This window comes from Tachyglossus aculeatus, chromosome 5, assembly GCF_015852505.1.
Source record: "Tachyglossus aculeatus isolate mTacAcu1 chromosome 5, mTacAcu1.pri, whole genome shotgun sequence".
NCBI lineage: Eukaryota > Metazoa > Chordata > Mammalia > Monotremata > Tachyglossidae > Tachyglossus > Tachyglossus aculeatus.
Genome location: NC_052070.1, coordinates 89,834,025 through 89,852,641, shown reverse-complemented (window position 1 = coordinate 89,852,641; position 18,617 = coordinate 89,834,025).

Sequence of the window (18,617 nt, the reverse complement as noted above, 5' to 3'; positions counted from 1 at the left end):
TGGCTGATCATTCTCAGTCTCTTTTGTGGGCTTCTCCCCTGCCTTCCATCTCCTAACTGTGAGGACCCCTCAAGGTTCAGTTCTGCATCCCTTTCTATTCTCCATCTACACCCACTCCCTTGGAGAACTCATTCACTTACATGGCTTCAACTACCCTCTCTATATGGAAGACACCCAAACCTACATCTCCAGCCCTGATCCCTCTCTCTCTCTGCCATCTCATATTTCCTCCTGCCTTCAAGACATCTCTACTTGGATGTCCTGCCATCACCTCCAACTTAACATGTCTAAAACAGAGCTCCTTATTTTCCCACACAAACCCTGTCCTCTCCCTGACTTTCCCATCACTGTAAGTGGCACCACCATCCTTCCTGTCTCACAAGCACATAACCTTAATGTTAACCTTGACTCATCTCTCTCATTCAATCCACATATTCAATCAATCAATCAATCGTATTTATTGAGCACCTACTTTGTGCAGAGCACTGTACTAAGCGCTTGGGAAGTACAAGTTGGCAACATAATTCAATCTATAGATTCAGTCTATCACTAACTCTTGTCAGTTTGACCTTCACAACATCACTAAAATCTGCCTTGTTGCAGTGGGAGAGGGAGTAGAGGAAATGAGGACTTAGTTTGGGAAGACCTCCTGGAGGACGTGTGATTTTAATAAGGTTTTGAAGGTAAGGAGAGTAACAGTCTGTTGGATCTGAAGTGGGAGAAAGTTCCAGGCCAGAGGTAGGATGTGGATGAGGGTTCAGTGACAACACAAACAAGATTGAGGTAAAGTGAGCAAGTTGGCATTAGAGGAGCAAACTGTGTGGTCTGGGTTGTAGTAGCAAATCAGGGAAGTAAAGCAGGAGGGGACAAGGAGATTGAGTTCTTTAAAGCTGATGGTAATGAGTTTCGTTTTGATGTGGAGTTGGATGAGTAGCCATTGGAGGTTTTTGAGGAGTAGGGAGATGTGAACTGAACAATTTTTTAGAAAAATGATTTTTTAATGCAACTTTGAAGGTGGAGAAGAGTGGTGATCTGTCAAATATGAAGCAGGACAGCGATCCAGGCTAGAGAGAGTATGTGAGTGAGGGGTCGACGGGGAGAGAAACGTAATCAAAGCACAGTAAGGAGATAAGTGTTAGAAAAGCAAAGTGTCGGGGCTGGATTATAGTGTGAGGGAGAGCTGATTGAGTGCCTTTAAGCTAATGATGAGGAATGTTTGTAAGTACTTTAAATAGAAATTGAAGGCTGAGTATTTGCCCTCACAGAGTTTTAAATCTATTTTGGACAAGACAGCTATGGATGTAGAATAAAAAGTATTATTTTTAAACCCCACTGCTGATATTACTGTTGCCTATTCCAAACCTGTTTTCTCTGCTGTAGTACTTGCTTCTGAAAAAACTAAACTAGAAACATCTGGGGGTCCCAATCGTCTTTTTCAAGGGTCTTGGGACAATTGTTCAATCAATAAATCAATTGATTGATCAATCAATGGCATCTATTGAGCACTTATGGTGTGCAGAGCATTGTACCAGGCATTTGGGAGAGTACAATACAACAGAGTTGGTGGGAACGTTCCCTGCCCACCAGGAGTTTACAGTCACTCAGTCAGTAAATCATATTTATTGAGCCCTTACTGTGAACAGAGCACTGTACTAAGTGCTTGGGAAAGTGCAATATAACAATAGAAAAGGCACATTCCCTGCCCATAACGAGCTTACAGTCTAGGAGGAGACAGACATTAAAATAAATTATGGATATGTACAAAAGTTCTGTGGAGCTGAGGGTGGGATGGATATCAAGTGTGTAAAGGATACAGATCTAAGTGCATAGGCAATGCAGAATGAGAGAGGAGGGGAAATGAGGAGGAGAAATTAGTTGGGGAAGGTCTCTTAGAAGAAATGTGATTTTAATAAGGCTTTGAAGGTGGGGAGAGTGATGGTCTGTCATATATGGATGGAAAGAGAGAGTTCCAGGCCAGAGGGAGGACAAGGGCAAGGGTTTGAGGGTTATATAGATGAGATGGAGGTACAGTAAGTAGGCTGGCATTAGAGGAGCAATGTGTAAGGGATGGGATGTAGTAAGAAATCAGCAAGGTAAGATAGGAGGGATAAGCTGATCTGGGGCAGAGAACATGTCCACCAACTCTCTTGAATTGTACTCTCCCAAGCTCTCAGTGCAGTGCTCTGTGCATGGTAAGCACATACTTACTTAGAAAAGCAGCGTGGCATAGTGGAAAGAGCCTGGGCTTTGGAGTCAGAGGTCAGAGGTTTGAATCCTGACTCTGTCACTTGTCAGCTGGGTGACTTTGGGCAAGTCACTTAACTTTACTGTGCTTCAGTTACCTCATCTGTAAAATGGGGACTAAGACTGTGAGCCCCATGTGGGACAACCTGATTACCTTGTATGTACCCCAGTGCTTAGAACAGTGCTTTGCACATAGTAAGCACTTAACAAATACCATTATTATTATTATTATTATTATTATTATTATTATTATTCAGCACTCATTAAATATCACTGATTGATTGATTGAGGGGGAGAGCTGATTGAGTGCTCTAAAGTCAATGGTAAGGAGTGTCTATTCACAGAGTTTCCATTCACAGAGTGCGATACTCCATAATAATAATAATTATGGTACTTGTTAAGTGCTTACTAAGTACCAAACACTTGTTCTAAGCCCTGGCGTAGATTTAAGTTAATCAGGTTAGACAGAGTCCCTGTCCCACTTGGGGCTCACACTCAATCTACATTTTACAGATGAGGTAACTGAGGCCCTGAGAAGTGAAGTGACTTGCCCAAGGTCAAACAGCAGACATGTGGTGGAACCAGTAGTAGAACCCAAGTCCTTCTGACTCCTAGGCCTGTGTTCTATCCACTGAGCCATGATGTTTCTCCATCAACAGTTGCCCCTTGAGGTTTGCCATGTGCCCAGGAGTTGGGTAATATATTTCTTAATCTTGAGGAATAGACGTGGGCAGGAATACAATCAAACTTCATCTCCTGTACTGCAAAGAGGGGGGAAGGATACTGTTTTTCTGTGACTTTCCATGTGGAGGGCTGATTGATTTCATTAAACATTACCATTATGAGTTCTAATGAAGCCATTTGGGGCCAAATTCTCCTTCAGTGGTATGTAAGTTGGGCTGTTAAATGTACACGTGTGAGTTAAAGCAGGTTAATGTGCAAAAATATCTGTGTGCCTGAAGCTCCCAGTTGGCTTACGAGTGAGAAGCTGAGGGGCCTATTTTCCGACAATAGGCCTCTGCTGTCGGAGGGAACTTTGAACGATTCCAATTCTTCCCTCTGAAGGTCATTAACAATAATCACTGCCTTGTATGACAACTGTTTTAAGACATGAAAAATCAAGTTTATCAAGGAAATAGTATCAAGTTTTGGCTATAGAGAGCTGTTAGGAGTTTAATACCTAAAAACTATTGCACTTATTTACTGGAGTAAACAGGCTAAACATTAATGTTCCACACGTCTGCCCCAGGTTGTTTTGATTACCTTGAGATTATACCAGAAGGCATTGCTTCCTGTCAACTCCTTACCAATGAATCCTACTCAGTAGGAATAATAATAATAATGACGGTATGTGTTAAGTGCTTACTATGTGCAAAGCACTGTTCTAAGTGCTGGGGGGAATACAAGGTGATCAGTTTGTCTCACGTGGGGCTCAGTCTTCATCCCCATTTTTCAGATGAGGTAACTGAGGCCCAGAGAAGGGAAGTGATTAGCCCAAAGTCACACAGCTGACAAGTGGTGGAGCTGGGATTAGAACCCATGATCTCTGACTCCCAAGCCCGGGCTCTTTCCACTGAGCCACACTGCTTCTCTGCGTGGCAATAGGAATAGGAACGCTATTGATACACAGGGACCTGTTAAATGCTTAACCTTTGTATGAAATGAAGTTTTTCTCCCCACTAATCAGGTATCAAATGTTCATTTCCCCACTCATGAGGGCCATGGAAAAAGTGACACTTCAGACATTTATTCCCTTTTAATTGGAATAGTTCCCACCGCAGATGTTGTACAAGAAGCAAGGTTCCACTCACTGGCTTTGGGTGCACCATGCTGCTTAGGCTGAGAAATCAGGAGTCATAATGGAGGAAGCACTAGTCCCTGGGAATGAGTTCTGTGAGTGCTGAGCTTCATGCAAGAAAACCTGGAAGAGCCATTCAGAATATTTGCCATCTTCTTTAAGCCAGTCCTTTTGAAAACTACATCATCTTGATATTTTCAAGAAGTGAGGAATCATAATAATTGTGTGGTTTGAGAGCAAACTCCAACACCTAGAGAGACATCTCTAGGAAGAGTTCTTTGTTCCCTTTTCTAACCTTTACTTGCCAGACACTAAACCAGACAAGCAAAAATTAGGCACATTTTTCCGAGTTTTACTCTTGTCTAATCTGTATCTCCCTCATACACTCATGTATGCACACATTACTAGCCCAAGAAACCCTAATCTAAGACCATAGCATTTTTATGGCTATGCCTTTAATGACTATACAAAAGCAATCTATTTTGGAGTGTCTTTTGCAAAATCACAGACTAAATTATGCCTCTGGAAAGTTTATTTTTTATGTCTTCAGTAGACTTTAATTCTTCCCAGAGAAATAACAAAAAATAGCAGCCCCTACTACTCTTCTTCCATTGAAAAGTGACTTTTTTAAAAAATGTAACGTTAGGTCTGGGAACTTACTTTCCATCTATTTTTAGCAATCATCTATACCAGAAAGAATCTGGGATCCGTGAGTACGTAAAGAAAGTCATTTAGGAAGGATGAAGCACGAATCAAAACAAAGGCTCTCCCACCCCCAACACCCAGGTGTTCCTTATCCCAATTCCACATGGGTCCTGGATTTCCTAATAGGGAAGGAGCCTTGGAGAAAGCAGGGTGAAAAAGGCAAGCCAAAGAGGATAAATGCAATGATGCTAAAGGTGGCTTGCTGTATGTTCACATGAACAAGGAATTGAGGTGTGGGAGTCGGAGGACCTGGGTTCTAATTTCAGCTCTGCCACTTGTCTGCTTGTGACCTAAGACAAGTTACTTAACTTCTCTGAACCTCAGTTACCCCATCTGTAAAATGGGGATTAAGATTGTGAGCTCCATTTGGGACATGGACTGTGTCCAACCTGGTTAGCTTGTATCTACCCCAGGGCTTTAATACAGTGCCTGGCACAGAGTAAGTGCTTAACAAATACCATTAAAAAAAATGTGGCTGTCTCTTCAACCTCTTCACTCCCATTGGCTCTGAGCCCAAAGCAGTGCCATAGAAGTTCAGGAATATCTGGAAGCCACTTGTCCCAAAATGGCCAACACCAGGACCCTAGACTGTAGACTAGATCAACAGTCTAGACTGTAAGCTCGTTGGGGGCAAGGAATGTGTGTGGTTATTGTTATACTGTACTCTCCCAAGAGCTTAGTACAATGCTCTGCAACAGTAAGCGCTCAATAAATATGACTGAATATAGAAATTACCGAGAGACCAGAGCAGTTCCTGCATTGCACCAATGATGTCCAGTCTGAACTGTGGTACTCTCAAAACCCAACTGAACATCTCTAGGCTCAACTGCCTGTGCTTCTGAACTGCTTCAATGCCCTTTTCAATAACTTACTATTCATGACCTGCCACTCAAAATATCAACTCAAAAACTACTTAGATTAACAAAGGTGCAAGAAGAAATGCTCTTTAAAAGAATATATGTCCAGCTTGTACTCCTGCTGTCTTAGAGTTTGCATGGCTGCACACTATTTCTTTTTAGAGCATAAAATGCAAGACCTTGATTTTCTCTTTATTTCAAGTGCCCCAACTAGAGTCAGATTAGGCTCTGATCATCTTGCGGCAGTGAAAGTCCATGGGTCCCATTGAGTCCAATCTTCCTCCTTCCCTTCCCAAAGAATTCAGTCTGCTAGCCCAACCAAAGGCAGGTTCCCTTCCCTGACCCCAAGAAAGGGAATGAGTCTGTTATATTGTTATAGTTTACTCTTTCTAGTGCTTAGTACAGTGTTCTGCACACAGTAAGCACTCAAATATGATTGATTGACTAAAAAAGCCATAGGCGAGGTAGAGGGGAGGAGGCTGCCAAGATAATTACAATAGGTACCCCAGTGGTCATGTGGGACCACCTCCCCAAACGTTTTGGGCCTGGGGAAGTTTCCCCTTCCACCCAATCATTCCAAGCAGCCTTATTATCAACACTGCATTGTGCATATAGAGGCTTTTACTATCAATCAATCATCATCATCATCATCAATCGTCATCATCATCAATCGTATTTATTGAGCGCTTACTATGTGCAGAGCACTGTACTAAGCGCTTGGGAAGTACAAATTGGCAACATATAGAGACAGTCCCTACCCAACAGTGGGCTCACAGTCTAAAAGGGGGAGACAGAGAACAAAACCAAACATACTAACAAAATAAAATAAATAGAATAGATATGTACAAGTAAAATAAATAGAGTAATAAATATGTACAAACATATATACATATATACCGGTGCTGTGGGGAAGGGAAGGAGGTAAGATGGGGGGGATGGAGAGGGGGGCGAGGGGGAGAGGAAGGAAGGGGCTCAGTCTGGGAAGGCCTCCTGGAGGAGGTGAGCTCTCAGTAGGGCCTTGAAGGGAGGAAGAGAGCTAGCTTGGCGGATGGGCAGAGGGAGGGCATTCCAGGACCAGGGGATGACGTGGGCTGGGGGTCGATGGTGGGACAGGCGAGAACGAGGTACGGTGAGGAGATTAGCGGCGGAGGAGCAGAAGGTGCGGGCTGGGCTGTAGAAGGAGAGAAGGGAGGTGAGGTAGGAGGGGGCGAGGTGATGGAGAGCCTTGAAGCCCAGGGTGAGGAGTTTCTGCCTGATGCGCAGATTGATTGGTAGCCACTGGAGATTTTTGAGGATGGTATTCAATTGTATTCATTCATTCATCCATTCATTCAATTGTATTTATTGAGTGCTCACCATGTGCAGAGAACTGTACTAAGCGCTTGGGAGAGTAGAACAATGCTTGGCACATAGTAAGCGCTTAACAAATACCATCATTATTATTATTACAATGCAAAAGAATTAGAGGACACCTTCCTTGCCCATAACGAGCTTACAGTCTGGTCTGTCAGTTCCTTGATGTCCACTTTAGATAATGAACCCCTGGATAGCAGTAACTCCTCACTAGTTTGATTTATGGTGTTCAGTCCCCACCAGGGATAGCCAATACTATCTGATGACAACAGTGTGCTGCTGGGCCTAGCAAAGCAGTTAGTCAATGGCATTTATCGAGCACTTACTGTGCACAGAGCACTGTACTAACTGATTAGGAAAGTGTAATATAACAATAAACACATTCCCTGCCCACAGTGAGATTACAGTCTAGAGGGGGAGACAGACATTAATATAAATAAATAAGTTACAGATATGTACATAAGTGCTGTGGGGCTGGAGGGGGTGGTGAATAAAGGGAGCAAATCAGGTTGATGCAAGGGAATGGGTTAAGAGGAAAAGAGGGCTTAGTCAGGAAAGGCCTCTTGGAGGAGATGTACCTTCAGTAAGGCTTTGAAGGTGGGGAGAGTAAAATAAAGTGACCCTGGGAAACAATTCTAAGTTTCAGTGTGGCTCAGTGGAAAGAGCACAGGCTTTGGAGTCAGAGGTCATGAGTTCAAATCCTGGCTCCACCAATTGTCAGCTGTGTGACTTTGGGCAAGTCACTTAACTGCTCTGTGCCTCAGTTACCTCATCTTTAAAATGGGGATTAAGACTGTGAGCCCCCATGGGACAACCTGATTACCTTGTAACCTCCCCAGCGCTTAGAACAGTGCTTTGCACATAGTAAGCGCTTAATAACTACCGTCATTATTATTATTATTATTTACCTCTGAATTAGTTATTTCTGTTACCTATAACAGAGTTAAGCCTACTGCTTGATGGTGTTTGGAAGATAGCTCAGTGCACCTGAGAAGTTTGTAACAGAGGGGGACAAGGTTCTTAAAGAATTCAACAATAAACTCTTTATTAGTTCCCTTGTCTGCACACTATCTACTTTATAAGTACAGGAGGGTTAGGAGGCTAAAGTGACATATTAACTGTGTGAACGCAACAGGACTTCTGCCCTCTGAACTCCACAGCTGTAGGGCAGAATTTCCTCTGTACCTGAAGACTGTAAAAGCCAAGAAAAGGAAGCAAATCGGTCCCAAAGCTGTCATTCCAACGCCATGAGCAGTTGCTAACTTAAAACCAAAAAAAAACCTCCTCCCAAACACAGGTGCACAAACTGACCCAATTTGAGAATCTAACTGACTACTTTTGTCTTCAAAAGCAGATGGATTTTAAAGTCAAAAGTGCCTCGGAATATCAAAAAGATTCAAGCCGCATCTAGTTTCAAAGGAGAGTAAATCATTTAAAAAGGTTTTGACGAGACTCCATGATGTTGTACTAATTAAAGATGTATCTCTTGTTATAATATTCAGTTTTTTATTGCTTGGTAGATTCATCTGAAAATGCACTACCCTCAATTCCTGGGATGAACCTTCTAGATTAGTTTTTAGCTCGCTGTCTTAGTTAAATGTATTTCACACTGAAGACAGCACCATTGGCTTTCCGAACTTTAACAGTAGCAGATGTTTCCAAGAACAGTTGGAAATTTGTTCAGCAAGTTAATGTCACCATGTACTAGATCTCTGCATGGGATGGATTTTCCTGGCCCAAGTCAGACCCTCTTCAGGTAAAATTCCCAGACCAAAGTGCCAGGACTTTTTTTGTATTATGGTATTTGTTAAGCACTTACTATGTGCCAGGCACTATTCTAAGCACTGGGATAGGCACAAGATAATCAGGTTGGAGTCCCTGTCCCACATGGGGCTCACAGTCTTAATCCCCATTTTACAGCTGAGGTAGCTGAGGCCCAGAGAAGTTAAGTGACTTGGCCCAAGGTCACCCAGCAGAACCGGAACTATAGTCCAGAAGCTTCTGACTCTCAGGACCATGCTCTATCCACTAAGCCAAGCTGCTTCTTGGCCCTTAATTGTCTGAGCCTGGCTGGAACAAGCAGGAATCCACAATTTCAGGGAATTATAGTCCCAACAGCCCATGACAGAGCAACACATATGCATAAATGCACCACACATGCGTGACAGCATGCTAGTTGTCCGTTCGTGTTGAACCCAACTCTAAGTGATGGGGGAGGGAGATGAGGAGAAGAGGAGAGACCATGAGAGTACCAGGGAACCTCCAAACCCATTTACAGTTTTGGAGGAATGTAGTCCGTGAACCAATTGGATCTTCGGAGTCATGGGATAGGCCTAGACCAAGCAAGACCTACTAAACTATACAATTTACCTACTACCTACTACTAGAGAAGCAGTGTGGCTCAGTGGAAAGAGCATGGGCTTTGGAGTCAGATGTCATGGGTTCAAATCCTGGCTCCACCAATTGTCAGCTGTGTGACTTTAGGCAAGTCACTTAACTGCCCTGTGCCTCAGTTACCTCATCTGTAAAATGGGGATTAAGGCTGTGAGCCCCCTGTGGGCCAACCTGATCACCTTGTAACTTCCCCAGTGCTTAGAACAGTGCTTTGCATATAGTAAGCACTTAATAAATGCCATCATCATTATTATTATTATTAGCAGATTGTTCATTTCATTTCTGTATTATACGCACTACATTCCTAATTACATACTAAAAAAATCTCCAATACATCTGAAACAGTCCATACTCCCCCCAAAGTGCCTGGTTTCCTTTGACGGAGTTAGTTTAATCAGTGGGAGAATTTGACTCAATAGTTCTGTTATACATAGATAATAATTTCCTATTTACAGCTAAAGTAAACATCAAAAGAGACTGGCAGAAAAGTGAAGTTGGGAGCTCTCTCAGATAGAGTATTGTTTAATTTTTCTCACTGAAGACACCAGAGAGTTAGACATAGAGGGAAAACCAGTTACACTGCAGAAAGTGCAAGGTATGATATGGACTGGGCGTCTAGACATTAAAGGCAAGGTAAAGAGTTAAACAGTTACAACTACAGTATGTCTTTACACTTTCAAACTTCTCTGTTCGTGCAGATATGGAACAGGCCCTTCCCATTAACCAGGTGGCCTATCTAGCCAAAACTTGCCTGGGAATTCAGAATTTAAGCTACTCCCACAACAGAAATATTAACCAAGGTGCACACATATGAGCCCCTTGGTAACCCTGGCCTGTTTTCTTTTTCTATGGCTTTGTTAAACTTGTCTGACTAATTGATTGATCATTAAGCCACTTCTCAGCCTGCTTGAAATGGTTTCCTTTCTGAGTCCCTTTTAAATCAATTGGACTAGAAAGCAGAGGGAGGAGAAAGATGGTCTTTAGACATAGAGAGACCAATATCATCCTGAAAAGCTACATATAAATTTTTTCCCCGAGCCATTTTTTGTGGCAGGGATATGTAAGCTCCTGCCAAATGTGGGAGCATGCATTCAACATGTTTTGCTAAGGATGTTTTTTTTTCCCCCGAATTCACAATTGTGTTCCTGCATTATTTCACCAACTTTTCTCCGGTTCAAAATTGATAAATATGTCAGCCAGATGAACATTCCCATGCCCAAAATGTAAAAATCTAGTTATAAATCTTTTCATTCATTAAAATCTAGGATGATGTCCAATGATATGCTATTTTAAAGGTTTATCATTGTTTCCAGACCTCTGAGGATCTAGCTCTGCAATGAAATTTTTTTTCGCATCTGAAATATTCCATGGACTTGAGGCTGCCTTTTCCCAAATGTTGTGCAGGATTTCTTTCTGCTTTGTAATTTCCAACCATTGAGAATCCCCAGGACTCTGAAACTGGTGCAGGAAATGCTGGTTTGTATGACCAGCTGAACTTCAAATATTTATCTGAAGTTTGTCCAAATGAGGTAAACCTTTGAGAACCAATCTCCAATTACATTTCCCCTTCCTCCTAATAGATACCTCCTTGGATACATCATTTTACATTCCCAGGATAAGTTCCAAAGACTATACATGGAGCAGGAGAGGGAAAAGGGAGATCATTACCAAAAGGCTACTTAGTTGCTTGGCTTTAATTAAGCCATTCTAGAAAACCCAATTAAGCCAAATTAATGATTAGCAGGTTTCCCAATCGTGGGTTGATGAGACTAAAATTGCCTCCCCAGGGACACAGTGTCAGCTATTGTTTAAATTGTTAAAAACAACAAAGATTGGTGCAATGGAAAATGAGTAAGGAGAAATGCCGAACTGGCTGAGATCCAGCAAAGAATGGATCTCCCTCTCCTTTGTTGATATAATTCCATGTAAAGATCACAAGTGGAAATGAGACTGTGCATCTAATCCGGTAATACTTAAAAGTCATAATGCAAGTCATTTTAAAGTATAAGAGTTTGGTCTAGTGGAAAGAGCATGGTCCTGGGAGTCAGAGGATCTGGGTTCTAATCCCAGCTCCTCCACTTGTCAGCTGTGTTATCTTTAGCAAATCACTTCACTTCTCTGTGCCTAAGTTGCCTCATTTATAAATTGGGGATTAAGACTGTGAGTACTATGTGAGACATGGACTGTGTGCAACCTGATTAGCTTGTAACTACTCCAGCACATAGTATAGTTTCTGGCACAGAGCAAGCATTTAACAAATACCGTTTAAAAAAATCTATGCTGGTAAACTTCACAGGGTCAGTATGATCACTGTTGCTATTTAATGAATGCTAATAGATAACAAACCAGGGAAAATGGTGTTAGAGTTAATGTGTATGAGAAAGAAAGAGAGAGTGAGAGAGAGAGAGAGAGCAAAGAAGCTGTATCATTTTATTTAATAGCCAAACTCAATGAGAACAGGCCTAAGTCTTTAATATGTCCAATATCAAGCACTTATTTGAGTGCTGGATAAAAATGATCAATAATGCACTGATTTTGCAGAGTGTTGCCCTTAAAGTGATCTTATTCTCACAGCACAATGATTAGATAAGCCAAGGCATAAAGGATAATATGATCCTAAATTTCTTCCAAACTCTGAAGGCCAAACTAGGGAGGCCATCTCAGCACAGAGGGCTCCATCATTTCTTATCCAGGTTCTGCAGCCTTTATTTAAGTATTAACCCTCACTTTTGGAAACCACCTCATCGTGTAAAACCTGAGGGAGATCATTGTCTTCTTGTAGAAAACTCCATGGGGATAATGTTTACACCACACTATCCATAAAATTCTGTGGTTCTTCAAGCACTGCTCCCCACCTAGAGTGTGTGCTAAGCCCTTCCATTACTCAGAGGAAGAGTCATGGAGTATAAATGTTCTTTCCATCCACCAGCCTAACAATTCATCCGAGCACATGCTAGCTTCATGGTCCATTCAGGAAGACAGGAAGAGCACCAAAGAAGGTCTGCAATTTACAACCTATAAGATCAGCTGAACATTTTGTGATCCCTCGGGTAAAAAAGAAACTGGAAAATACTTACAGACATCTGATTCTCCTCAACTCTGGTTGGTTCCAAGTCCAGAGAAAGGGCATTTTATGCCTGGTCACACTCCAAACGTATAGAGCAAAATCACCTGGAATTATAAATGAATTGCAGACCCTTCTTCCTAATCACATTAAGGACTCTAAACTGTAAGTCTTGCATTGTTGCCAAATGAAATATTCTCATCTACTATTTGAAGAAAAGAATGACAGGCTAGTGAGTAATTGTTTTTATGTTTTTTATCTCTATCCCAGCAATTCTCTTTCTCTAACTAGAGACTTGTATTCATAGATGTTTCAGCTGCATTATACCCAGCATTGCTTCCTCCAATTATACCTCTGAAGGGGAAATTTTTTCTTAAGGAAAGAGGTTTTTTAAACTTTCTCAGAGCCCATAATGTCATTTCACTATTAGAAAAAGCAGTTGCTTGATTACCGCTTTCTCCAGCTGTCAGGCTTCAGAACAAATTTGAGTAATAAGAGTTGTTTGTGTGTGCCCTTAAAGGTATTCGTTCTTCTGCACAAAAATGGCCACAGTGAAGCAGGTCTTCAATGCCAGATGCAGAAACCAGAATATCTTGACATTACCCAGAAAGATAAGACCTGAGCAAGAAAACAAGACCTTTTTGTAAGCTGAAATAATTTTTTAAAGAGCATTGATTTTAGCAAGACAGGCATTTCTCAAAATACAAAATAAATACATTCTTATAATCTGTATGTAAAGGAATTCATCATCATTATCATCATCCTCATTCCCAATAGAATGGTTTGAGTTCATACCAACCCCTATGTTCCTCTGACTTCCACTATATACCTGAAGATGCATGCCAACAACAACAAAAACCCAGGATTCACAGGCTAAAATATAATCCTGTTAAAATGGCTCTTTCTAAGTCTCTTCCTGACATGATATTTCCAAGCCCATCCCTTACAACAGTGCCTAGCACGTAATAAGTGCTTAAATACCATGAAAAAGGCCTTCCCACGGCACCACTTCACAGCAGTATCTGATGGTCTAGGAAGTTTTTTACTCCCCTTTCCTAATTCACTCAGGGCAACAGAAGAGAGCAAACTTCACTTCCTACAGCACTTCAACCAATCAGTCAATATTTACTGAGGACTTACTGTTTGCAGAGCACTTTACTAAGTGCTTGGGAAAGAGCCAATAGAGTTGGTAGACATGGTCCCTGCTCTCAGTGAGTTTACAATTTAGCATGGGCAAGAGACACAGAAATAATTTACAGAGATAAGGAAGTAAAATAGTATAAACATATGTGAAAAATTCAAATGGGGGAATGTGACTGCCCAAACACTTAGATGGTGAGGAAGTGTTGAAGTAGCAGCAGAAGAGATATAAGATGAAGAGAATAGCAATTAATGGAGGAAGGCCTCCTGGAGGAGAAGTGATTTCAGAAGGGCTTTGAAACTGGGGAGAAGAGTGAGCTGTTGAATTTGAAAGGGGAGGGAGTACCAAGAAGGGAGAAGAGTATGAGAAAGTATTCAGTGGTGGAACAGAAAAGAATGAGGTATGGTGAATAGTTTAGCTCAAGAAGAAAAAAATGAAAAGAAGTAGTGAAAGGACAGAGGGCATAAATAGGAGAGAGACAATTTATTTGGGAGCTTAAAGGCAATAATAAGGAATTACTGCCTGCTATGGAGAGGAATGGACAACCACTGGAAGTTTTTGAGGAGTTGGGGGGCATGTGCTGAATGATATCTCTACAGCAGACTGAAGTATGTACTGGAGAGGGGAGAGACCGGAGGCAGGAAGATTAATGGGAAGGCTAATGCAGTATTGATACAAGGTTATGACAAGTCCCTGGACCAGCATGTTGGCCATTCAGATGGAGGGGAAGAGTCACATTCTGTAGATTTTGTGAAGGAAGAACAGACAGGATTTGGCAACAGACTGGTGGGTGGGTGGTGAAAGAGAGAGAAAATAAGATAGAAGGATAAATCTAAAGTTACACATTTGAGTGATGGGAAAGGAGGGTGGTATTGTAGACTGTGATGGAAAAGTTAGGTGAAAGAGAGGGTTTGGAAGGGAAGATGAGGAATTCAGTTTTGGACATATTGCCTTTGAGGTGCTGGTGGGACCTCATGCATAGATGTCCTTGATGCAGGAGGAAATGAGAGCAGGCTAGTGAGACAGATTTGGACTCAATGCATAGAGGCATTTGTTGAAGTTGTGGGAGTTAATTGGTTCACAAAGGAAGTAAGTGTACATATAGAAGCAAAAGGCCCAGAACAGAGCCTCAAAAGACATCACCATTAGGGAGTTGAAGTTTGAGGAAGATCTGGCCAAAAAGACTGAGATGGATCAGCCAGACAGGTAAGAAGAGAACCAGGACAAGACTGGGTTGAAAAAAGCAAGGCTAGTTACTATTTCTGGAAGAAGGGAGTGGTCTAGTGTTGAAGGCAGATGAAAGTTTGAGAACAATTAAAATGGAATATTGTCCATAGATTTGGCAAAGAAGATCTCACTAACAACCTTGAAGAGAACAGCCTCAATAGAGTGTGGAAAAAACCAGATTGTAGACAATCAAGAAGAGAGTTGGAGGAGAAGTGAAGCCAGTAAATGTATACAGCCTTTTTGAGGATTGGGAGGAAAGATGTAGGGCTAGAGATGGATGATGCAGCAGGGCCCAGGGAAACCTTTTTTTGGAGAGGGGAGATGAAGGAATGTTTGAAGGCAGAGGGGAATGACCTATCAGAGAGTAGCCATTAAAGATGGCAGTTAGGAAGAGGAGTGGGAAGGTAAGAAAGATTGGGGTTGGTGGAGGGAGTAGATTTTAAAAGCTGACAGATGATCTCCTCTTGAGAAATGGTCAAAAAGGATGAGCGAGTCAGTGAGAGGGTGGGGGAAGGTGAGGAAATGAAAGAACAATTTGGGAGAGCATTTTACTGTTGATTACAGTTTTGTGAAGAAAGTAGTTGGCAAATCATCAGGGATGAAAGAGTAGGGAACTGGGGACATGGGGAGTTTCGAGAAGGAATTTAAGGTCTGGAAGAGTTGGTGGAGGCAATGGGCATGGGAGCTAGTGAAAGAAGAAAATAGTGTTGCTGAGCAAAAGAGAGGACAGAGATATAGCAGAGAAGGATGAATTTTAAATGGCCAAAATAAGCCTGTTACCTGAATTTCCATCAACAGTGTTCTCCAGTATGAGGGCAGAAGCAGGCATTGTCTTGTCTTGTCTTATGCTGTCGAGTCACCTACGACCCATAGCGATGCCATGGACACATCTCTTCCAGAACACCCCCACCTCCATCTGCATCATTCTGGTAGTGTGTATCCATACAGTTTTCTTGGAAAAATACCAAAGTAGTTTACCATTGTCTCCTTCTGCTCACTAAACCCGAGTCTCCACCCTCGACCCTTTCCCATGCTGCTGCTGCCCAGCACAGGTGAGTTTTGCCTTGTAGCAGATTGCTTTCCACTTGCTAGCCACTGTCCAAGCTAGGAATGGAATGGGTATACCTCTGCTTGACTCTCCCCACCTAATCAAGACTGATAGAGTACTGGAAACTCTGAACATGAGACCCTGAGAGGGGAAGACAAAGTGTACTACAGACTTAATTCAGCGAGACTGAGGGAGGGGCAGAGAAGTTGAATTTGGCTGAGAGGCCAGAGTTGAGGCTTGGATTTGAGATCCAAGAGAGAATAAGGTAGGGAATCCAAATGGGCCAGGATGGCCAGGTATAGGTGGAGAGGGTTTAAAGATCAGAGGCCCCTGATGTAAGAAAAAAAGAAAACAGTTTTACAATAAGATGGGGTGTAGGACAGAAGACAGGCTAAGGGGTTGTGGTCAGAGAGCGGACTTCTAGTGAAGATGAATATGAGTGCAGATTGGTGAGGTGGATGAGATTGCGTGGAGCAGGAGGTCGGCAGAGTTAAGTGGGCGGCTGGGGACATCATCAGAAATATTCACATGCATGTTGAAATCCCCAAGAATCAGTGCAGGGGCAGAGAAGAAGAAAAGTGAGGAAGGAATAAAAATCACTCAGAAAATTGGAGGTGGGGACATGTGGCCACAGAGGAGATGACAGTAATTAGTAATTTTAGTTGGTGGTAGAGGAAAATAATGAGGGATGGAGGGGGTAGGATGGTGCAAAAACATTTGAGGGCCAAAAGCTGGCAAGACCCTCCCATTGCCCCATGATCTGGGGTGAGTAGAAGGTGAAGTCACTTAGGAGAGAGCAGCAGGGCAATCAGGGTCATCTGAAGTGTGCCAGGTATCAGTGAAGATGAGGAGGAGCAGCAATCAGAACAGGAACTGGAAATAAGGATCGCCTTATCAATTGTATTTTCTGAATTCTTACTATAATGCAGTCCACTGTACTGAGCGCTTGGGAGAGTACAATACAACAGAATTAGTAGACATATTCCCTGCCCATATCAGGCTTACAGCCTAGAGGATGATGGGCAGTTTGCCCATGATGGAACATAAGTTCCACAGGCTACATTTTGCTGGGGTTATAAGATGGGGATGGGAGAAGAAACAGCCTGAGAGGTAGGGGTGGGTTGAATGGGAGTGAGCTGATGGAGTGTGATGCTGGGGACGAATGGTTTGGGCAGTGCTGAGAAAGGAACACAGGAAAACCAGTATTTGGTGAGCAGAAAGTAAGATGCCGAACCTCAAGGACTGCAGCTCCCAATTCCTGCTCCTGAGTGACCCCAACTAGTAGTTCCTGGACCCGAGTGACCACAGCTTTGAATTCTTGCTCATGAGTGATTAGAGGCTGTACCCTCTAGACTGCAAGATCGCTAAGGGTAGGGAATGAGTCTGTTCACTGCTGTATTGTACTCTCCCAAGTGCTTAATAAAGTGCTTTGCACACAGTAAGTGCTCAATAAATGCCATCGAATGAATAAGTGAATGAATGAGTCCCTGCTCGTGAGTGACTGCATCTTCCAAACCCTGGTTCTGTGAGGAGCAGCTTCCTAACATTCTAAGGTTGTGAAGTTTGCTCATAGTCTAGAAGGTGTGTTAATGTTAAGGTGACAAGGCTAATGGGTCCCCCTCTAGACTACAAGCTCAATATGGGCAGAGAACATGACAACAGCTCTGTTGCATTGTACCCTCCCAAGCACTTAGTATAGTACTCTGCACACAATTGGTGCTCAATAAATACCACTGATGATGATGATGGAACCAGCAGGCCATCGTGCACTCAATAAATACAACTGATTGATTGATTTCTCACCCAATACCCCTCCACTGTTCAACTCATACATCCCAACCTCTTCTCTTATTCATTATTTCAACAGTATTTATTGAATGTCTACTATGTGTAGATCTCTTGACACAAGTCTAGTGGATCAACAATTTAGATGTTATAAAGACTAAGAGATCCCAGGAAGGCAACAGAGCAGCAGTGGTTCTGCTGCTTTCCCGGATTCTACCCACCAAAACCTGTGGCGGAAATTCTGATGTTCCTTTTGCTGTTTCAGGAGGCAATTGTAAAATACTCAGGTATGATGGGAATTTAGCTAAAGGCCCCTCTTTCTAGGAAATGGGGAAGAGAAGTTTGAATCAATGCCTCTGGTATCAACCTCAATCCTCATTTTGGAGATTTAAAGTCTCCAAATGTGTGTGTGTGTGTGTGTGTGTGTGTGTGTGTGTTTGTGTGTGTGTGTGTGTATTTTAATGTAGATTAAATTTGATCTCTAATTTATAATTTTTGTTATAGCCAAAGTCCATAAAATTATCTTATAACAAGGTCTTCCTGTTTTCAAGTTCTGGAATGAAAGACTTCAAATCATTTCAGAGTTAATTTGTGCATTGATTTTAATAAATATTGGCTTCTACATAGGAAAGGTGTGTGCATGTGTGTGTGTGCGTGTGTGTGTATTTTGCCGCATGCATGCACATATGTAATGCTAAACTACATTCACGTGAACAATTTACCCCAGTGATTTCAAGACCACAGAAATCCATCCCAACAAAGGAATTGATTTACTTTCTGACATGGTTAATGTCCTGATTTAATGAGCCTCTTCTATCACACTCAGCACCCTAAATTATAGGGTAACCCATGCAATTAAATTGTAAGGTTTCAGAGAGCACTTCTCTCAAATAGCTGCAGAATGGGTTGAAATACAGCTGCTACTAATATACTGCTCATATTAAAACTGGCAGAGTAAAAATGCTTTCATCTCTTTATTTTAGTTGCATGCCTTCAGTCTC